This window comes from Filicampus tigris, chromosome 15, assembly GCF_054856515.1.
Source record: "Filicampus tigris isolate MCC_2025a chromosome 15, RoL_Ftig_1.0, whole genome shotgun sequence".
NCBI classification, from domain to species: domain Eukaryota; kingdom Metazoa; phylum Chordata; class Actinopteri; order Syngnathiformes; family Syngnathidae; genus Filicampus; species Filicampus tigris.
In genome coordinates this window covers 10,583,685-10,607,702 of record NC_141231.1, presented here as the reverse complement: position 1 = coordinate 10,607,702, position 24,018 = coordinate 10,583,685, and the positions used below count along the sequence as shown (strand labels likewise).

At 40.4% G+C, this 24,018-nt stretch overlaps 1 long non-coding RNA gene across 1 annotated transcript; it reads right to left on the bottom strand.

Annotated features, from left to right (window-relative positions):
- Nucleotides 1–16,214: 16,214 nt before the first annotated feature.
- Nucleotides 16,215–23,840, bottom strand: LOC147135446 (uncharacterized). The gene is made up of 3 exons (XR_015089868.1): nt 23,386–23,840; nt 20,210–20,278; nt 16,215–18,266 (listed from the first exon to the last, which is right to left on the bottom strand). It is a non-coding gene; the product is annotated as an uncharacterized LOC147135446 (long non-coding RNA).
- Between the last annotated feature and the right edge of the window lie 178 nt (nt 23,841–24,018).

Sequence of the window (24,018 nt, the reverse complement as noted above, 5' to 3'; positions counted from 1 at the left end):
TTGTGTTTGGACTGTCCACGTGCCACAAAAATGCTTTCATCGTCTGAGGCGCTCACTTGTCTTTCACCATCTGGGCTCTGCTTCCGCTTACTTAATTAAAAGGTAATTCTTCTCTATGGTCAGCAGGGTGCATCTACGCTTATTAAAATCAAAAACTTGTCATTCCTTTGCTCTGTTGGAGTGCAGTAATCCATTAACGCCTCTTGCGGAAACTAAGATTATTACAGCCCTTGTCCGAAAATTGAAAAATGATGTGATCTAGTAGGAACATTAAGAAAGAAAAAAAGGCACTACAGATTTCAAGGGTTGAGTCTAGAATGATCCCCTTTTTAAAAGATCTAAATTGTTTAAAAAAGGAAGGCACGTGATATCCGCATAGAGCCCAGAGGGTTAAATCGGGAAATCAGAAATTTCAGAACCCTGTTCACATTGATTTAGATGTTTCTCTGGGGTCTCAAGTGTGGCATAGCATCCCTGATCGCGGTTCACTTACCTCTAGGTGGCAGACACTCAGCAGGCCGTCCTATCCAGGATCTGGGGGAGAGCCTGGTTAAGTTTGGAGTAGCTGTTGAGTAAAAACCTGAAAAAGAAACAATCAAAAAACAAAAATGTAGTTTAGCTAAGATCTATTACAAGGGATTTAAACTAGTCTCGTACTAAGAATGTTTTATGCTACGCTTGGTTGCAAGCATTTTAAAATAAGAGAGTGCAGTTTAGAAATTAAGTTAAACCATCAGTGTCTCCTCAGCAAGAAAATGAATGTTTTAAGATGAACTATAAGTTACAGTGTTTTAAATTACTATGAGTTTCCTAAACTACGCTATGCTATGAACATTTCAAAGTAAGTAAAGCATAGGGTTTTCAAGATAAAATAGGCTACCAGTGTTTTAAGATAAACTAAACTTCCAGCGTTTATGTTACACCGTAGCTATGAGTTTTTTTTAAGATAGTCACTGACTGTTTTGAGCTAAGCTCTGCTATGAGGCAAGTAACGCTACATCTTGATTAGCATATGCCTGCTAACCAGTGAGTGGCTAGTGCGAGACCTAACATAGCAGCCTACATCTTCACTCACCCACCCTCCCAGGCGGGCAAAACCTTACCATTTAACATTATGCTGCATTCAAGAACCATTTAGAGAAATTACACCCCTGCGAAAGTGGTCTTAAGTTGTGGTCTCTCCCCCCGCCGCCGCCGCACTGAGTGTGTACGAAGCCGCCAGATATTAATGGAAGCTAATTTGGCAAGGCGGCCGCCACCAACAGTGCTGCGCCTTTCCCACGCTTTATTTATATTTAATGTGTAAAAATATACAACGAGCTGATTTATGGACGGTCGTAAAACGTTTTGGATGCAGGTGGAACAGCGGCTTGCTATTATGGAATGAACTGTGGACTCACAAATGCTAATAGCTAGCCCTAAAACTCACGTTAGCACTGGTCTGACAAGCCTGGATGATTCCAACATGTCAGGAAGACAGTTTCGCTTCATGATGAACAAATTGGGGGGTGGGAAATGACATCATGTACGAGTGGTAACGTTTGATGGATGTGGCTAAAAATAAGAAACACAATGGATGGCGTCATCCAATGCTACAAAAATCAGGCCCCTTTGCAGCCTTTGCAGAAGGAAATAAATGACATGTCCTCTCATGTTTTAAGTACTTTTTGGGGTTGTTTTTGAAGGCGTTCAACACGGCGATAGTGATGGATGCTCCTTTCTTGGCAGCAGCCAATTATGGTTTTTGCCAAGCGGAGGATCATGCCGAATGATGCTTGGTTAGCGTGGTGCTGACGGGCCATAAGTCACAGTTAGAAGGTGGTGTCACATAGATGGTGGTCCCGATTAAAAAAAGAAGGAAAAAAAAAGGACAGAAGGAAACAATCGACAAAGGCTTTTGTTGACCACTAAAAAAAATAAATAAAACTGAAACTAGCTTGCGGCCAGTCACCCGAGAAGGAGCTGACGGAAAGACATGAAGAGCAGCATTTGTGTCCTGTTTCATGTCATTGAGGACAAATAGCAGTGTGCAGTGTAAGGCTGACATTAAAGTATAATGAAGAAACAATTACCATGTATAGAACTAAAAAAAAATGTTTTAAGATGATACTGTTGTGGAACATAACGGGCGTTCAGCACTGCACATGTAAATAAACTACAGCGCTATAGCAAAACTCTCCAAAACCGTCCAAATATCTGGCACTAGCAAAGCATATTAACTGCACCTGTGTGTGTGCGTGCGTGTGGGCGTGTGTGTGTGTGTGTATGGGGGGCGGGGCATAAACAGTGCGCCCGTCTTCTCTAAATGTTTCAAAATGAGCTGTAATGCAGTCGGGCTGCATGTGTTTTCCCAGCTGCTGGACAAATAAGCGCCAGACCTGCGCGATCTCCGCCAAGGTCCATCAAAGCAAACACTGCAGAGAGGCGGCAGGGTGAAGAAACCCCCACGCACCGCCGACGGTACAATGTTGACTCCACTTAGCCCACGTCACTTAAGAGGCAAGACGTGGTCATGTCACGGGACAGCATCTACTCACTTCTTGCGTCGCCTCTCCATCAATCACCAGCTACTCTCTCTCACTCCAGACATACTGTACATGGATGCCTTCAGTGACCTCTGGAATTGATTACTTTCTACCCTTCCAACCCTTTCGCATCTTCTCTCTTTTGGACACAGCCCAGAAAACACGTTGACGTGAGATTTGTTTTCCAAATACATTAAACATGTTTGAAGATTAGATTAAATTAAGACTGTGAACGACTGTGTGTCGTATTGAATTATGGAGATATAACATTTAACGTTTATTTACCATTCCAGATTTCCAGATTTTTTGGGCGTGGCTAATACGGCGCTGAGTGATGTACTTGGGACCATAGCGTGAGTTGCGGAACTTTGAGCGCTCAGTATTTTTTTTTTTTTTTGGTGCCACATTAAAATTTTGTGTGGTTGTTAACAACACTTCTCAGTGGTGTGTCACATTCACAAGACATTTTTATTTTCACTTAACAGGACGCAAAATGTAGCGCACATTCATCCCTCCTTTAGACGGCTTCAGGGGGGTGCGCGGTGCGTTCCGAGTGGCCTGCGAATGGTTACCGTTCAATTTGTATTCGCCTCCCCGCCGGTGGGCGAGCTGAGATCAGAGGGGCCAAAGTGAAAACACATGGCGCGGGTCAGCCAGATCACGGGACCACCGCGCGACTCGCCAGAAGCCGACGGGAAGAACGCGCGTGAAGCGGCCCACTGAATAAACACGGCCCCGCCACCGCCTGCGCTCCATTATCCCATCATTTATGCGCCGTATGCGGGAGCCAGGCAACGCCGGCAGTTACTGGAAAGCGAAAACACCGTTCCGCGTCTCGTGCCAATCAAACGGGCCCAGCGATATGGTCGCAGACACCTCGTGGATTCCTCGGGGCCTAATGTGTTTGTTTTAAATATCCCGAGGAAATGATTACATGAAGGCCAGTGGGCGCTCACCTAACGACATAATAACGCGGAAAATTCTATTTACGAAGTCAATCACAGGCATTCAATATTCTCCAGGATGAGATTTGGGGTGCGCGACCGCTGTCAGGATGTTGAAGGCGGTGCGTGGCTTCGTTTTTAGGGTGAGTGTGGAAGAGAAGGGTGTGCCAACTTTGTTATAATGTCAAAAATATTTTTAGGGTGTGTGGCGGGAAAAGGAGGTGCATGTGCCACCTCTGTCAGAGTGTTGAAGGAGATGCATGAGTTGTAATAGTTTTGGATATGTTTTTAGGGTGTATCAATGAGTGAGGGGGTGCACCAACTAATAATAATAACTAATATTTTTTTAAAGGGGGCTGCGTATACTTGTAGAACGGGGTGAATGGGTTAAAAGTCTAAGAAAGGCTTAAAAAAAACGTTTGGCTGTTGAAGAGGGTGCACAGTTTGAAAAAGCGTAGGATATACAGTACTTTGTTTTGACTTTTCTAGGATGTATCCATAGAGAGGGGGTGTACCATCTGTGTTGGGATGTTGAAGGAGATGCATGGCTTGAAAAAGTCAACAAAAAAAAAACGTTTTTTAGGGTGTGTGCAAGGGACCTTTGGATTCAATAATCCAATAATTCTGTAAGGGGTGTTGAGGGGGTGCGCGGTGTAAAAGGTTTGGAAAAGTCTCCTCTAATATGACTTGTTGAGCGCAGCGAACGCCTGCTGAGAGGAACAGTTCGTCAGTGTTTGGCTGCTGTGTCTTTTATTATTTCAGTAAAAGTGAACTTTTCAAGCCCACCCCCATTTTTGGGGGGGTTATGAAAGCACGCTTTTTTGGTAGTCTTTTTTTCTTCACAACTAGCAGGGCTGTTGCAATTGTGTGGCTGTGTTTGTTCAGCTTCTATCGGGGAGAAGTAGAAGTTAAAAAGAAGCCTTGTGTTGTTTTTAGGGGTGTAGGGGTGGGGGGGTGGGGGGTGTTCTTCCCTGGACAGAGTGCAGTAACTCCGAACGGGATGATCCCGGATTACATTAAAGACTCTGTCAAGTGTTTAGTGTCCTGAGACAGTGAAGATCACAAATGGAGGAAAACGCAGACTGGACAATTCAATCGAATTCGAATCAACTTAGCAATGTAGCAGAATGCAATTATCGAATTTTAAAAGCTACAATTTTTTTTTCTCTTTTTTCTCCTATATTTTAGTGCAAGTCCAACTTATAAGACTAAAACATTCATGCCTATGTATAATAAATCTGACATTGTTTATTGTAATACAGATCAATTTGTTGACCGTGTTTGTTAAAAAAAAAAAAAAAATACAAGGGAAGAGAACATTGAAAAAAAAAATCACTTTTTAAAAAATATTATTGTTGAAAATATTCTAAATCATTCAGATTTTAAATGAAATGTGGGCCAGAGCATTTATTAGCCCAAATGCAGGGATGGACTAACTTTTTCCACTGAGGGACACATACAGAAAATTGAAAATGAAATGGTGTTTATGAATTGTACTGAAAACAATTCAATATGTTGTTGGTAAGCAGTTAAACATTTTTAATGAAAAAAAATCTCAGTCTAAAACTCAGTTTGGTGTTATCGGTCACATATTACTAGTGCAATATCTTCATATTTTAAATTGGGTAGCAACTTTTAGTATTCAGCTTTCAAAAAATGTTTTGTGCCATTCAAATGTATTGTTGCACCTTGATTTACACGTGATGTAATTTAAATGAATTAGTTAGCGCCACAAGCACTATATGTTGGCAGAAAACTTCCTAAAGAGCAGCTGCTAGTGAACAATCATTCCAAAAAGTGGACAAGGGCTTGCGTCAAGCTGTTTATTGCCATTCGCAGCTGAAGTTTGAATGTTAACCCAAAAATTACTATTTGCATATTGAACCAAATCAGATAACTTATCAGCTAGCCTAATGCTAACACTAATGCAAAATGTCATAGAGGGGCTAATGAAATGGACAATATAACAATATTCACAATCATAAATATTCATGATCCTCTCCATAAAAATGACAAATATTACTCCAGCTCATTGAGTCACTTAGTTGTGAAACTCTTCTACATGTATGTCTGTAGTAAACTGCCCCCTGGTGGCCATGGCACAAATTCCAGAAGGAGCACAAAGTCAATCAATGACCATTGATTGTATTATTATAATTTGTATTAAACTTTATTCACACTTAAAATTGAAAGTGAGATATCTTGCAACACTCACCTTTTTTGACATTTTCATTTTTCACTTGAAAACAATTCTCTATCTCACAACATTGTACATTTGTACATTTTTTTGTAAGCTTTTGATTTTTAATTTCATTAGACAAGTACATTTACGTTTGCATTTAATCTTTAAAACGTTTTGTTTTCAAACCTTTCGGTACAATTTTTGTGTAACTCTATGTGCAGTACATTTTAAGTGAATGATTTTTTTTAAGTACAGTTTTTTATTTCTACATATTCAAGCACAGCATTAATGTTGAAACTTTGCAGAATGTTATGGAGGCTTCCGATAATATAAAAGCTACTTTTTAGGACTGAACCCTATTTTGCTTTTGATGAACACTTGGGCCCTAATGTAATCTTACTGATGTGTGCGCTGCTTGCTTTGTAAGCTCATTAAATCATCTTTTCCTCGGCCCGCTACACTCTTCAGATTTTTTCCCCCCCCTAAAGGGTCTAAGGGTGCGCTCAGCTGTTTCGCATTAACAGCGGCCGCCCGGGCCGCGCCGCCATCTTGTAAATTCTGCTTGGTTTACTCAGCCTGGCTTTCATTGCAGACATTTTGCACGCTTTTACCGTTTGTTTGCTTTGCTGAGCCGCGAGGTGAGTGAGGTTAAACATGGCGCATGATCAGCACCGCTGCTTTAAGAGACAACAGCACAACTTTGCCAGTGCTTCTTTTTACACTTAGAAAGTGGGCAAAGAAGCACATGCTTTTATTTTTTCATTAAGAGTTGGTGCACCCCCTCAAAAAAAAAATCAGTTTTCTCAAAAACGTCACACTGCGCACCCCCAAAAAACTTCAAAACAAAGCATCGTCAATGTCTTCATAGTGTCGGTGTGTCAGTGTGCTCTTGCACAAAACCTTAAAAAAGTCAAACCCTTTGCTTAACTTTTTAAAACCTCATACTGCCTTCAACATCCTGCCAGAGATGGCACCTGTGTACCCCCGCTACGCAGCACAAACACTAAATGAAGTATAAACAAAGCCTTTCCTTTCCCAAAAATGTCATACTGTGCACCCCCAAAAGTAAAAACAAACCTCTTCAACACCTCGATAGAGTTGGTGCACCCCTCCCCAACCAAACACACCTTTGAAAATATTAAAACAAAGACTTTGTTGAACTTTGTGAAGCCACACAGTCACTTCAACATCCTGACAGAGATGATTCACCCCCACTTTGCCGCACACACCCTAAATAACCCAAACCCTGTCCAAAAAATGTTATGCTGCATACTCACAATAAAGGCAAAAGAAAGCCTCTTCGTTGTCTTAATAGATTTGGCACACCCCTTTGGCCCCACACACTCCCTTAAAAAATATCAAGCTTTTCCCAATTTTTTTAAAGTGCACATCTCTTTCCGCATCTGGACAAAGTTATCTCACCTCTCCTTTCATTCATACACATTACACACTTAAAAAAGTCAAAACAAAGCCTTCGGAAACATATCAATCAATGCACCCCCTTCAACGTCCCAAACATTGGCAACGTCGATAGATTTGATTTAAACGGCAGCATTAGCATAACACCCTTTCTCACACATCCCCATCAATGTTGGCATCTTGTAGTTGGCGCACACACTCTTCCCCCGACTGTTTAAGCCGCGCACCACGTTGAGCATCCTGACAAAGTTAGCGCACCCACTCTCCATTGCGCACATCTTTTAAAAAAAAGTCAAAATAAATGCTTTCCCAACGCTTTAAATATCATGCACCCTCTTCAACACCATGACAGAATTGGTGCACCCGTTTTCCCCGGGACACGCACTTGAAAAAAAGTCAAACCAACCAAAGCCTTTACCAAACTTATCAAGTCATGCACCTCTTTCAATATCCCAACGGACTTGGTGCAACCCCTCTCCCTTATATGCACGCACAAAAATGTTCTTTGCAGTAATATGTTGTATGTGCCCCACTGTTTAAAAAAAACAAAGTTAAATAGTAAGTAAGTGTGGTTTGCTAAAGATGAATCATTAGCAATTGCAACTGTATTAATAGACTGTCAGCCTCAAAACTAAGTTCGCAGATTCATTCTCAACTGTGAAACTGCCTTTGAAAAGTCATCCGCCGACTGTCCGGAGCCTACCAGATACTTGCAGGTTGCTAGCACAAATGGCCAAGGCAGCTAGCTGTTAGCACCCCGCCGCTAACGCCAGCGGCTGGTGAGAAATGCCATTGTGAGTCATTGTGCTGGTTAGAAAAGTGAATCTGAACCATGTGTAGCTTTTCGTTGATAAATATTTACCAACTCTTTCTGGTTTTATCATTATATAAATTGGGCTGCTGGATGGACTAAAAATTTTTTTCAACTTTGAACACATAATGACGTAAATGCGAAGGCCTCCATAGGCCAGTCGATGCAGTTTTTTAGAATACTTTGTAGATTCAAGTGAGCAACACCACATAAAGAAGATACAGTATGTACATTTACAATAAAACTGGAAGTTTTGACATCCTGGGTTGACTTTCCTGTTTAAAAAAAAAAAAAAAAATCAAAAATCAAAACAAAGCCTTTCCAGAATTATTGAAGCCACACATCCCCTTCAGCATCCCGACAGTGTTTTTCGTTAGACCTCCTCAGACTTTTACATTCGCTGGTTTCAATTATACACACCACTAGCACACATTAGCTGACAAATCTCACAACATCCTGCTTGACTCCGCCCCCAAAGAGCAGAAACATAAAAACATGGCTGCCTTTCGCCCGCTGCGGTGGCCTGCTGGCCTGCTGGCTGGGTTCCCATGCTCCACCATGCTGCTACTTCCAGCTGCAGCTCCAAGAACATGGGTGGTGGCTGACTCTTGGTGAGTGGCGGGAGGAGTGGGGTGATGCTCATGGGTGGTCCGCCCCCACATGGTCCCCGCACTGCGGTTTGTGCCCAAACATCTGATTGCGACGCACAGGCCGCATTGTGTGGCGCTTTACGGCAGAAGGATGCCGGGTGTGCTTACGGGGGAGGATGGTAATCAGGGCTGCATCATAAGGGAATCCGGGTGGTATAGGAGGAGGAAATGGGGGGGTAGGGAATCATAGGAGAATTAGAGGAGATTCAGTGTGTAACAGTGGCGGCATCATAATCTCATAAGGAAATCATGGTGGTTTTAGAGGACCAATCAAAGCCGGGTTTACATGCAGACCTTTGAGTCATTCCGATTGAAATCATTGTGATTGAATATTTCCGGTCAACGGTTTGCTTGTGAGGTCATCTATTCCGATCTAGTGTTTATATTGACTCAGAAGAGATGTTTTACAGACGTGTGACACGCAGATTGATGTAAATGTCACGTGATTCATCAAGATGGAAGTCAGTCATCTATTTAGCACAGTACCTGTAGTTGCCTTTTTTTTTTTTTTAGTCGGTTAATCAAGTTAATTCAGGCGGCATCACAATTTAATCCGGGTGGTATTAGAAGACTAATCATGGGGGGTATCATGGGGAATTACAAGAGAATCAGGGTGTATCAGATATTACGGAACAGATCAGGATTGGGAATCTTATCATAAATACCTGAGGGGGGTATTCAAGGACAAATCGGGGGCACCAGGTGATGAATTAAGGGGCATTGTGTGGAATCAAGGCATCAGAAGGGCACGCTAGGTGGATTCATCATCCAATCCTACTGCAGCCCTTGAACAAGCCGTTGGAGGATGCTAATGGACGAGCTAATTAGCATTGCTTGATAGCATCCAACCTGTTAGCCGTCAATGACTGAGTAAAGTGAACATTTGACTACTCAGTCAACGCTAGGCTGCACATGTGCTGGCTTTGAGAGACTCTCACTAAACGTCGCACCACAAGAACTTTTACATATCACGTCAAGAGAGCAGGGGACTGGCGAATCGTTCATGCTAAAGTGGATTTACCCGTAAGCCTCCCATAAGCGTCCACCCCCAACCCTGTAGGCCACAAATACCACATTTTATTGACTTTCATACGCTGGCAATCAGATCTGAAGTACAGGAGGACAATTAGCCTCATTGTAACTTTTTATGAGCATCATCGATATGGTGGCTGCACGGGTGGTCTCGGGCGTGTGCCACACACACACGCACACACACGCGCCCATGTCGGAAAATGACCACGTTTCCAGTTATTGCCATTATTAGTAGTTCAATTGAGATAAAGCAATGAATATCAAAAGTATTCATCCAGATCAGTTACATGTTAATGTCAGTGCTGTTTATTCAGAACACCCACGGATCACATCTAGATTTCAGGATCTGGTTATTATATACAAAGATGAAATGTTTACTAATATAAATTGAATATTTATCATCACTGTAACAGTGTTACACACAATGGTAGCTGGAATCTCTCATTAAAACATTACACAACATGTACAAACCTCCAGACTATAGTTTCTTCTCTCTAGATTAAAACTCTCTGGAGTACAACCTTCTCTCAAGACTTCTCTCAGGAGAACCTTCTTTCTGGACTAAAAACTGAAAATTAGAGGCGGACCGGCCTATAGACGGGTACTATTTTTTTTACACCCGGAAAAAAAGGCGAATAACGGACAACGGAAGGGTACGCTCGCTGCAGGCGGATGACGAATAACTGACGCTCAATTTGTAGTAAAATGCCCAGCTCTGCTTTGCACTAAATTACAACCTTCTTTCTCAGGACTAGAACCACCTCCCGGGACTAGAACCTTCTTTTGGGACATCAGCCTTCCCTTGGGACTGGAACCTTCTCTCTAGATGAGAGCATTCTTCCATCCATCCATCCATCCATCCATCTGCTTGTCACCAGTTTAGTTCAGTTCAGAATGAAAGCTTTCAGATGTGACATAGTAAACAGATAAAATGAAAATGGCTCCAACGTGAAGTATCGGGACCAATGGATTCACTTGTCCAGATGCTAACAACGCCAACGTTGGCGTTTGTGTCGGGTTAGGCTAGGAAATAAAAGAAAAGAAAAGAAATAAAAGAAGACCCGAGTCTCCATGGTGGTGCACATGGAAAGCTCATGATGTAGCATATTAGCGGTTTGTAGTCAAATCAATGACTTTTACAGACACAACACGAATCGGCACTCCAAAGGTTAGCACGCTACTACATATGTGTGTGTGCACGACACACACATGCACACGTATAATAAAATAAGAATGCATATAGCGTGGTGGAACCCCGGTGGTCCGTGTCATACACATTTGTAGCACATGCACGCTGAGGTTTGGCACGGTTCCCGTCCAGACGGCATAGCTCGCAAGACTTTCTTCTCACGTTGGCCGCACGGAAGCACCCCAACGCATCACGGCCGCTACGTGACAGCATCAAAGGAAGCACGTTTCGCCCCAGTCTGTGATAAATATTTTAAGTACACAGCCTCACCTGCCAAAAGTTAGCATGTCAGGTGACCAATCTCTATTTCTGCAAACAAGCAGCAAGTTGGTATTTGAGGCGACCAATCACTCAGCATGTGCAGCAAGCAGCTAGTATGTGTTACAAGTTAACATGTGAAGTGACCAGTTCAGCAGTTGGAAATAAGCAGCTAGTACACAAATAAGGAAACCAGTCAGCACATGTGTAAATAGACAGCTAGATAGCATGGAAGGTGACCAAGTAGTGGTTGTCTAAACAAGCCGCTAGTTAGAATGTGGGGCAACCAATCAGTTAGCTTAAAAAAACCAGCTAGTTAGCATGTGAGGCGACTAGTGAGTCAGCATGTGAGTAAACAAGCAGCTCGTTAACATTGAAGGCAAACAGCAGTGTTTGTGGAAATAAGCAGTGAGTTAGCATGTGAAGTGACCGCGGTTGCATAAACAAGCAGGTAGTTAAAATATGAGGCCATTAGTCAGTCAGCAAGTATGTAAACAAGCACTGAGTTAACACGAGAGTCAACCCGTCAGTCACCACTTGTGTGGACAAACGGACAAAGTAGAATTCTTGACATGGTAGCTGATTCCCACCACGCTAACCACTATATAGCCTTGAGGCTAATGTTTGGTAAAGTCACTGCTGTTTTTAGCGGGGCAAAGCCAAGCTGTCAACTATTCCAGATCACTGAGTGAAACAGTCTCAGTGAGATAAGTGAAATCTACGATATAGCAATATTACCTATTTAAATACTCTGCATTTATGGCACTTAATTTTTTTAAAAGGCCTTTAACCCCACTTTAATAAAAAACACAAACATTTAAGAACATATAATACATTAAGAGAGAGCAAGGGCAATTGATAACATAAAAATATTGTACAGTGTACTGACCCTTCAATGTGCTGAACATCGATCAACAGTAAGCCAAACTCTGATTCAGCGGATTCAATGACTTCTTGAAATATCAACAAGAAACAATTAAGAGTGAAACTGCAAAGAGCACCTACGAGTATAATATAATAAACAGAATAGGTGTACATACTATAAAATATAGTAGGAATACAAATATCTTATGAATACTTAGCATAAAATCAACAGCCTAGCTTAAACAGTATCCAATTTTTATCTAAACTAACAAACTTAACTTATCATCTTCCAAGCTACACTAAATATCATAACCAAAGATGTACATTATAGAATGAACTTACAAGTCATCGTTTTCTGTAGGTGTAAAATGCAGGAGTGAACAGGATTGTGACGTTCAACATCTTCAGCAAAAACTAGGCTGAGCTGAAAGATTTCCTGTTTTCATTCTTCTTCTTCGGTGTCAAACAAAATAATGTTTCGCCATCTAGTGGTCGACAGGGGATTCACACCCAAAATAAACAGAAGGCAGAACAAAATAGAGTAATACACAGTACCAAAATAAATTTGTACTATAGTGGGGCTGCGAACCTGGACCCCTTGATGGAGGGGTGATTACTGTACAAGTAAACTGATTTATGATCTTGGCCATGGAGCAAATAAATCTTGTATGTCAAGGTTACTGCTGCACTATACCAAATTGGGTCTTGCTTGTACGATATACTGTAAAAACCCATAACAAAACAAAACAAAAAAGGAACAAATGAAAAATGCGCAATGTTAGCGGTGCTGCTCTGAAGCCCCCCCCCCCCATCCTCATCCCCTCCACCATTGTCCCTTGGTGGTGTGTCTTCACTGGTGTCACCCGCCAGCCCAGCCCCAACCCACCACCAACTTTAATTGGCCTCCGTGATGGACCGATGCGCCATCTTTTTGTGCGGCGGCTCTTTAGCGGCGACGTTACGAGCTAAATCTCCATTGTGCCGCCGTATAATCCCTCTTGTCAAAGGGGAATATTCACTGATTAGCCCCCCCGCCATCCCCCAGCCCTGTGACAAGATTCCACGGGTGTGTCTGTGGAGGGCTCATTAAGCGCTAACAGGACTCCATCAGAGCCACCCACACTAGCAGGACCTACGACCTATCACCCCTGACACCTGCAACGTTGCTCAAATTGGAGCGGGCTCATCTTTTGGTGGCGCAGCTGAAAAAAAATTGGGGGAAAGTATTCAAAACTTTTAATAATTAAAGAAAATGTATTCAGGCTGTGTAATGAATGAATCACAATCAAATCGTTGACACATTGGATACAAAATACAAGTTGTATTCACAGGTTTTGGTGGGCAGAAAGTGTTTGTCGCGCCTTCAAACTGTTGGCGACTGTCAAAACAAATGAAGAATTAAAAGAACATATTTGTGCCATCTGTGGAGTCCAAATGCTAATGCTAAAACCAATGCTAATCACAAATTTCTGCACTTCTGATTTCAATTTTTTTCATAAAAGATTTAACAACCAAAACGACAATGAATTTTTGTATTTACATTTTATGCATTTTTTAAGACATACATGGTGACGGTGGAGGTATTGATAATGTATTTTTAAAATACAATATTAAAATTTTTGTTATATTTCTATTTGGTTTTTACAATCAAATTGTGCTTTGTTTTCTCATATTTTGTCTATTTACATTTCATATATTTACTCTTCAGACAAAAATAGGTAGGGGATGAGTTGTTAAATTTTATTGCACAAAATATATTTCTATATACTTTTATTGTTATTTCATTTCATTTTGAATATTGACATTTTGTATTATTTGATGTATTTTATTTGAATTGCATTTATTTTATTTTTAGGTATTAATTTATTTAATATTATTATTTTTATTTAAATTTCAAATAGGGCCATGGTCAATTATTAAACATATATTTTTGTAATATTTAATAAAGCAGAGTAAATGTTACTGTCATTTTTGTATAGTTGATATACATTCATACAGTACTTACTGTATATATTTTTAAATATTTATTTTAATTTTATGGTTACAATTTGTTATATATTTCATTATCATTTCATATTTACATGTACCGGTATATATTTTTATTTATATAGTATTATTTATTTTTTTTAGAATTGTGTACATTATTATAATTATTTATTTTTTTTAATTTTTAAATCATGGCATTTAAGTCCATATTTTGAAATGAAATGGAGTCGTAACCCAACTTGGAGACATCATGAAGACGTATGGCATTATCAAGGGACCACCCATCTGTTACACATGTTCAACAAACACCACGTTTTTCCCTTGGTGGGGGTGGGTGGTGGTGCTGTTGAGCTGTAATATCTTGCAGATGGGGGGTCCGGGCAGCGGACTGAGGTTTGAGGCGCATCAGAGAGGGGTCTTCAATATGTCCCTGGTCAACTGGTCATTTCTGTCCACTCATTAACCACCTGGGAACGTGGTGTTTTGTCAGCTTTTGCCGAGTTTTGGGTTTCAATCGGGCCAAAATCAAACACAGACGCAGACCACCCCCCGAAACAAAGACACCTCTCACACAAACGTGTACACACACAAGACATTTCTTATGTCTTTGATGACTCGATTCAAAACAGCAAATTTGCACCACTCATGCCTTGCTTTCAGTCACAACAGCGCTCCCAGAAAAAAACACAACAAAAACAATGCACAATGGGAAGTCATTAAATGCGGCTGTCATGCGGCCCCCACAAACACAGAGACTAAAACTCAAAACAATTCAGAATTAAGTGTTATCCATCTGTCTTGGATATATAATTTAAATTTAGTTGCAATCGGACAAAATTCTATGTCAAGTTAGTCTTTGAAGAACCCTTGATAATGACCTATGAAACTACGGTGGCCACTTCAAACCAAAATGTCAGATGTCAAATGTCTTTTCAGGCATGGCTTCTTGAGACTTTTTTTGTGGGTCTACTTGTGACAAACATGTCCACCAAATATCCTGAGTGAAACTGGTTCTGGTGGCTGAATTATTTTTATTTTTTTTTAAGCGTGAACAAGATAGCTTTCAATGATCCTAAAATGGCTGCTTCAAACCAAATAAATCTGACTTCCTGTCTCTTTTCGGGCATGGTCTATTGAGGTCTTTTTTGTGGGTCTACTCATGGTAGACATGTCTACAAAATATAATTTTCCTAAAATGAACTGTCTAAGGGGGCTGAATTTTCCCCAAAATCTAGGAGCAAGTTCTCTTCTGAAGGGAAATGGCCAAAATGGTCCCTAAAACGATCACGTCAACCAAAATGGCAGACGACTTGTGTCGTTTTGCATATGACATTTTTGTGCGTCTACTTATGATGCTTTAGAAATTAGAATTGTCCGTCTGTCGGGTATCCAGTATGTTGTTCAAATTTGCAGTTGGACAAAGTTCCTAGGAGGAATTCATTGGCTACGTTTACATGGACACATTTATTCAGATTACATGCCTGATCGTAATAAAAATGCTTCATGTACACACCCCACTCTGAATATTCTGACCCGATCAAGATCATTCCAATCAATATTTTATTCTGAACAAGAGAGGTGGTTTATGCCGATTGTTAATCCAATCGGCGCGCATGAAAACACTTAATCCGAAATTTCTGAACAAGCCGTCTTTACTGCGCATGACATGACATGTGCCCCATATTGTTTTTATTTAATCGATCACCATGCTGTGCCTGTGTGTCTGTCTGTTGTTTTCGTTAGATTTAGATTTGTGTTACTCCCGGAATCTAATAGAAGCAGAGCGGGCAAAAGACATGGCGGGCGCAAGACTGAACTGGTACATTTGCAGCTCCATTAGGAAGTGTTAATTCGACGCAAATGGGAAAAATACAGGGAATAATGCTTACGTTTAAAGTAGAAAAGGACGGAGCGATTTTTTGTTGACATGGAAGTCGCACCAGCTGCTTCTACTACTGCTTTCGGTATATTTAATCAATCTGCGCATGTCAAAATAATTTGTTCCGATCGAAAGTGTGATGCATGAACACGCAAGTCCTAATCGGATTAATATTTTTAGTGTCCATGAAAACAGTGCATCCTATCAGAATTTTAATCCGAACTCTGATTTTGTCCATGTAAATGTAACCTAACCCTAGTCATTGTTAGCATCCCCTCGGAAATGGTCAAAATGTCCCCAAAAATGGCTACATCTAACAAAAATGGTAAACATGAAACCTGCCTACACATATGACACTTCATGTCTTTCTTGATTCAATTCAGAACAACAATTTGCTCCATTTATTCTCATTTACAGTGCTAATGCTACAACATACTTGTATTACAAATGCTACAAGCTAATATTAGCACTATCAGAAAACAAAACCAATGTCAGCGTGTCAAACAAACTTGGGTCATGTTGTCATACGCACAGTTTAACGGACATTGCTAGCATCGCTAACGCTAAATACATGGCTGCTTCTGGAGATTTTTCAGAACCAAAATCTCAGACTTTAAAATGAATTGATAATCCCATCAAACACTCCAACCAGATTGCTCTGATGTCATCTCCTTGGGTAGATACATAACATCTTATTGAAATGATTGATTTACAGATGACAAACATGAGTGTCTGTTTTTGTTGTTCTTCTTCTCCTCTTCCTTCCTTGGCGCGGTGGCAATGTTGGAGACAAACTTTATGGCTTTGGCCCTAGTGTTCCTTTTATTTGGGGTTTGGCTCTCGCGCTGAAACCAAAGGATGCAATGCAAGCAGTATGTTGTAAAAAGAGGACAGACTTCCTCTCCGCTGAGGGCCACCGCAGATGTCACTCATAAACTCATAACTCCCCGCAATTAGCTTAGCATTGGAGAGGCAGTCACGAGTTTTGCAACAAACTATTCATGAGAAGGAAAAAAAAAAAGTCCAAACTGAATTTGAACTGTTTTATTCATTTCATATTCAAAGGTTAGATTTCAGAATGAATTGAAATGACTTTCTCCGACTTATGATTGGCTGAAATTGCAGTTGTAGGGGTTTGAAGCCACCTGCTGCTAAGGATACGGAGTTTCCTCTCTCTAGTATACACCACTCCAATTTGGTCACTATTGAACAAGGTTTTTCATTTCTAACTTCTTCTCTGAAAAACCCTTGAAAATGGCCAAAATGACAGGGACAGCAAAATGTCAGACTTCTTGTGTGTTTTTGGACATGGCATGAGGCTTTTTTTAATCTACTCATTATAGCCATGTCTCCCAATTATCATTTTAATTGGTGAAATTGGTTCTGGGGGCGGAATTTTGTAATAATTCCAAGGACAAATTCACTTTTGAAGGGAAATGGCCAAAATGAGTCGAAAACATCCGCTTTAAATGAAAATGGCTTATTTGCTGTGTGTTTTTGAGCAAGGTTTCTTGAGACTTTTCTGCTGGTTCTGCTAATGATAAACATGTCTACCAAATATAATTTTCCTAGGTGAAATAAAATCTGCTCTGGGGGCTGAATTTTATCCAAAATCTAAGTAACTTCACTATTGAAGGGAAATGGCCAAAATGACCTTTAAACAGCCGTTTCCAAACAAAATGGACGATATGCTGAGTCTCTTCAGGCATGGCTTCATGAGACTTTTTGGTGGGTCCAGTCATGATAGACACGTCTACCAAATCTAATATTCCTAGGTGAAATTAACTCCAGGGGTTGAAGTTTAAAAACAATCTAGAGGCCACTTGAGAAGAAAATTACCAACTTTCAGTGTGACTTTTTAGTGGGTCTACTCATGCTAAAACATGTCTATTACATTTGAATTTCCCAATAAAGCCTGAATGTATTAAACAGAGTTTCGTATTTTATGGCCAGCCATAAAATTTGGCCGCATGCTCATGCTTTTTTGAGATTTAGAATTTAGTGTTGTCAATCTGTCTCATATTCATGGTTTTAAATTTGAAAGCTTTTGGAAAAACTCTAGACCGGGTGTCAGTCTTAAGTGCCTGAGTAAATGGCCATACTGACAAGAAAGTTGAAATTTGTTATAGGTACAGTTTGGCATTATAGTGCCACCTGCTGCTCTGGCATGCACTTGACAGCCTGCAAATTTTTACATAGACCGTAAAAAAAAAAAAAAAAAGAAACTACTCCCGGTGTGGCCCAATAAAGTAAGTTTTTCCAAATAATGGTGTCGTAGGTGTGGACAGAGGCTAAGTTGTGTTCGCATATAAAAGGCTGCCATCAACACACATAATCTCTTGGCTGAGCCCATTGAAAGCTGGGTCCCGGGGGTTAATTCTCCCATCAGTCCACGTTTGAATCAACTCCTGACTCACATTGAGATGAAAGCCGCCCAGGTCCTGCGGGGACCCCGCCCGGGCCGGGGCCCGATCCCGGCCGACCGGAGCGGATTATTGCATGTCGGACCTCCATCGGGACAGGCAAACTGAAAAGAAAAACAATAATTAGAGATAATTGCTTGTGTCCAAACACGACGTTTAAAGCCCCCTCCATCCCGATGTCCTTTCATGGCATGTGAGCTGGAATGAAAGGGACACCCCCTCCCCAACACACACACTAAAAGACCCCCCCATCACCAATTCCACATACACACACACAAACCCCCCCGCCCTGTTTTGACAGCTGGGCAGGCGAACATAATTTGTGACAGCTGAACTGAAACGTCTTTAACCGCAGAGTGAGGGAGACCAACAAGGTGATCTTCCCAGGAAAGGAGGCGGGATCTTGGCATCATTTCACCCGAAGAAGAAAAACCAAGAAGAAGAAGAAGAAGAAAAACAAAGAAGAAGAAGTTTTAAACAGTGATAAATTGATGTTACTTTTTTCTATTTTGGCAAGGCCAGTCATCAAACTTCTGCAATGCTCCACCCACACCCAATCACATGAACTTAAATGTAGCGTCACCCATCAGTCTTCTGTATATATGGTTAACATTCAGTAGCAAAAAACAACTTCTACCCACACGCCATCAGACTCATAATTTGCACTGTGCATTGTTTTTTATTTTTGTATTCCTGCTCACTTGAATGTTTACACTGTGCAATAATGCAGCAAACTGCAATACTTGAATAGTTGAATGCCTGTATCTTTGCACAATATAAACAGATTTTTCTTTTTACATTAACTAGACTATTCCTAATGAACTCAAATATACTGTACTTTTTTGTGATGATATTTATGATAGTGACATAAGCGAAACTCGCCGTTTTTGGGGCTTTTGAAGGTAAATGGCCAAGAAGAAATGATCGTTACAAACCAAAACGACCAACTTCCTGTGTTTTCTCAGGCATGATTTCTTGACTTTTTTGTGGTTCTACTCATGATAGACTTTGCTTTTAAATTGCATGTGTCTAAGTGAACCAGGCTAACAGGGCTGGATTTTCAAAAAATTCGCTGATAAGTTTGCTTTTGAAGTTAAATGGCCAAGATGCCCCTACATATGATCGCTTCCTACCAAAATGGTCAACTTCCTATGTCTTTCCAGGCATAGCTTTTGAGACTTTTTTGTGGGTCTACACATGATGGACTTTGCTTTTAACATGTGGCTCAGTGAAATAGGCATTGGGGGGGTGAATTTTCAAAAAATGCACTGACAAGTTCGCTTTTGAAAGTAAATGGCCAAGATGAGCCCCATATGATTGCTTCAAACCAAAACGGCCGATTTCCTGTGTCTTTCCAGGCATGGCTTCTCGAGACTTTTTTGTGGGTCTACTCTTGATAGACATTGCTTTTAAATTTCTTGTGGATAAGAGAGGGCTAAGAGAATGAATTTTCCACTCCAAAAAAAACTGAGGGAGTGCACAATTCAGACAGTTCTTTGGGGTCCTGTGTTAATTTTTCTGGTAGTTTTGAAAAAGAAAAAGCTCTCAAATGTGAATTCATTTGGGCCTCCGAATCTGAACATGGTGTCATGGCGCCTTTGACACATTGGGTTAATTTGCTGCTCCCCGCGGGTGACCTTTGAACCTCCGGGGCCAGGGAGCGAGACAGGCGGAATCATGTCATTCCGAGGAGCCGGGGGTCACGGGTCACCAAGGAGATTCGGGCTATCTGGGCCCAAAAAAAAAAACGAGGACCACATGTGCTCCTAAAGACATTTAGAAAGCAAAATAACTGGTGATTTTCCATCTTTAAACACTCCCGCCTCCTCTTGCTCACAGCTTTCTTCTTTTTTCTCCCCACCGCACACTTCATTCAATCAAGTCAGGAATCGATATCCCCATCTTCAAATTGGCAGCGACGGGAGTTTTCCCAGAGGTGGAATATTAATACAAACACGGGAATTTCTTTGCCCCCCAAATAATTCTCCCGTGTTTACTTTTCCCGCCGGGCCTCTAATTTGTGTGAGTGGGGAAACGTTAGACCTACTGTTGCCTTCGTGGACACCCCGGGAATGTCGGCGCTTGTCCATCTTGGCCTGGAGGTCCTTCATCAACACTGCATGGATATAAACACACTGCATTTTATTGTGTTAATGTACATCATACACTCATGTGTGCACACACGCATACACACACTACCATCCCAAAGCTTTAGCATTACTTAGAAATGTTTTCATTTTTGAAAGAAAATTCATCAATGTCAGACAGTATTTCTGACTTAATGTTAGCTTTATTTTTTGCTCATTCTTACATACCCTGGGCCCTGACCTGTGTATGAGCTAACATTGTCTTATTATTAGTTGTAGTAGTATTTAGTTATTATTATTATTATTATTGTATTGTGGGTGTGGCAAAACAATGAATGCTTTCAAATGCATCTTTAGAATTACATTTTAAATGCACATTTGTCATTATCACATCTCATACAAAAAATTAAATAGTTTTGTTGCAGTATTTTTTCAGAAACATGTTTTGTAAGAAACAATCTCTTTATCATTATTTTAAAGAGGTTGTTGGAAGGCATGTGTACCTAATATTGTGGCTGTGATTAATAGTAATATTTTAGAGTAAGGAAATATATCTTTTTTTGATTTACCGGTACATAGGACTTTTTAGACAGAGGACTCAAAGTGCTTCACATAGGTAGGGAATAGTTAAGAAATGCACTTTTACATTTATTATAAGAAAAAAAATCCAATCAAAATGCATAAAATCTTTATGCATTTATGGACTGAGTGCAACACCAAACAGTGGAAAACAGGTAGATTCATTAAGTTGCATGAAAATACAGTAGAACGATGATGTGAAGAATTGTGTTTGACAATAAATGTTTAAACACACACACACACACATCTACAAACTACAACATAAAGACACATTGCACTAAAATCAAACAATATTTGAATTAAAAATTAAGTCATTATTGATGGGTACAAATGACATAAAGTGTTACTTTGAATTAAACTAAATAAATACAAATATGGGGTTTGGATAATGGATGATGTATTTACCTAAAAACGTTACATGGTTTGGGTTAAAAAAAAAACATTTATATCTTCTGGTGGTGACGTCAACAACACGTGGCCAATCAAACGTCAGCCGGTCAGGGAAAGAAACAGTAAGCGGACTCTCGCGTGCGCGTGTCGTCAACAACAATCACAACACTTTTTTTCCCTCTATCTCTAGATCTGCCCCCGCCCCCACGCATTGAATCCACAAGTCCTTTGACGTACCCTGAAACGGAACATGACGTCATTTTGCCTTGCTAAATATATTGTTGTTTTTGGAAGTCTTTAATATATGGGGGAATGTGATTAATGAAACATTTATTGTTTTATTCCTATTGATTTAAACATGCCTTTTTAAAATTCTGATATGCAGCTTTTGAAAATGAATAATTAACTTGAGGATCCTTTTTTTGTACGTAAGTACCGGATGTAAATGTCGTCGTTTTTTTGTTTTTTTTTTCCCATCACTGCATCGATGTAGAAGCGTAGAAATGAACTGCTACGTTTTTCATTTGAAGCATCGTTGTCACACTCAACGATAATTTATATGAAATTGAAAAGCTATATATTTATAAGTAGGAGGTAGCCCTATATTTCAAGAAGTTTTCTTTCCGCTTGAAATGATTGCTCATAAAAGAGCAAGAATAAGTGACGTAAAGACTCAAGGGTCTCCATGGGGTTTTGGTTTCTCCTCGATATTCCCCCCCGCTCCCCCTTTTTTGTGGAAAATGAAGGCATGACGTCCTGACAAGGGATGAAAAAGTTATGCTGTGATTTTATGTCTTTAAAAAAAAGTTAAAATGTCACTATTCGTTCAAGTACACGCGCGTATGTGTGTGTGCCTTTATGTGTACGTGTTGTGAGTGGTCATTTTAAGTTTTTCGTAGCAAATGTGTGTTTTGGTATTTGCGATTCATACAAGCGGTGGAAAAAAACACGACCTGCGGAACATATCCAGCCCACTATGCATTTACACTATCAAGACGCAGGGGTGTTGAACTCCGGTCCTCGAGGGCCGCCGTCCTGCCTGTTTTCCATCTCTCCCTGCTGCAACACACCTGTTTCAAATGATCAGCTCATCAGCAAGTTCTGCAGGAGCCTGATCCTGATCCCGATCGTTTGAATCAGGTGTGTTGGACGAGGAAACCTCTAAGACATGCAGGAGGGCGGCCCCCGAGGACTGGAGTTTGACACCCCTGCAAGAGTATGTAGTAATTTTAGTTGTAAAAAAAAACATGATAAAATAAAATAAAATGTGTTAATTAAAATGTAGACTGAACTGTTATTCATTTATCATTAAATCGTTGTTATTGGATTTATGTTAAGTAATAATATAAATGAATCTTGGTAAAAAACACTTTCACTTTACATTTTTAACTTTTTTTTAAAAATCAGTGTTAATAATGACATTCTAACTAATACATTTCAAAATGAGAATAAATTGAAATAAACTATTTTGTATGCATATTATAAGCTTTTTTGAACAATCAAAGTATCACTGATTTGTGTTTGTGTGCGTGTGTTTGATTTCCGCTGATGTTGATGTTGGATGCTTGTGCCTCCATGTGGCTCCCCACTTAAGTTCCTGCCGGACAAGAACAACTCACACGAGAAAATTTTACAAAACCACAAAAAAAAAAAGAAGAAAAAATAATCTATTGGAAATAATGGCTTTCAAGCACATTAGTGTGTTTTATGCTGCAATTAACACAGCTTAGACATGTGTAAAAATAAGCAAACTATGGATGCTAAAATAAATAAATAAATAAATAAATTAAAAAAAGGCAAACAAAAAGCTAAACAAGTGACAAACTAACAAAGAAGTTAAACTTAGATGCGAGACAAAAGTCAAAGAAAATGCAGGTATAGACAAGTCCAAAAATGGAGTTGTGCGCCTTCTAGTGTAGTACCACTTTGTGCCACAACATGCTGTGGCAGCACTAAGGTATACTGCAGGGGCGCCCACACTTTTTCAGCCTGAGAGCGACTTATGACATAACCGAGTCAAAATTATCTACCACTTACTAAAAATGCAAAACACATTATTTATACATTTGAGAATTATTTTTATATGTACCGTATATGCTGGTGTACCTTGCATGACTGCATCAACCAATATAGCACAATACAACAATAAAAAATGTTTTGTAATTACCTTTGTCTGATGACTTGCACTGAATGGAATCAGCCAGGGACGCATAGTCCGGACATTAGCTGCTGACAGTAGCTGCCTCAAGCAGATTTGCAGCCACAACAATCCGCCCATTAGCTCCACTCGGCGCGTATAAAACAAGTAAACATTTTGGGCACCCCTGGTCTACTGGAAGAGATGAAGTCTACAAGGCAGAAGAAGCACCAGTAATAGTTGTCGTTTCCACAAAGAGAGCGTTGCTGCTTGTGTATGTATGTATGCTGTTTGTATGCGTTGCTACTCCGAGTGTATTGAAAGTTTGTAAATAATACCGCCTATGCCAATTTCTGTTAGCTCGTCCATTGTTTCCCATTATGTTAGCATTAAGCTAGCAAACTTGAAATGCAAGGCCTACATCATAAAGTGTATTTTATTACGTTGAAGTGTGTTTGGAAACGTTCGCTGTACTTCAAACGCAAAGCGTCGCGAGGGCTTTCTTCCTCTTCAACGCACGCAAGTTATCGAGCGATGCGAGGGTGGCATGTAAAGCCACTTGATCACGCAACATGCCCTCCGTGAGCTGCAACACGCTACTGTGGGCTCTACACATGCTACACTTGCAGGAGGATACCAACAAATAAAGAATGTGAACAGAAC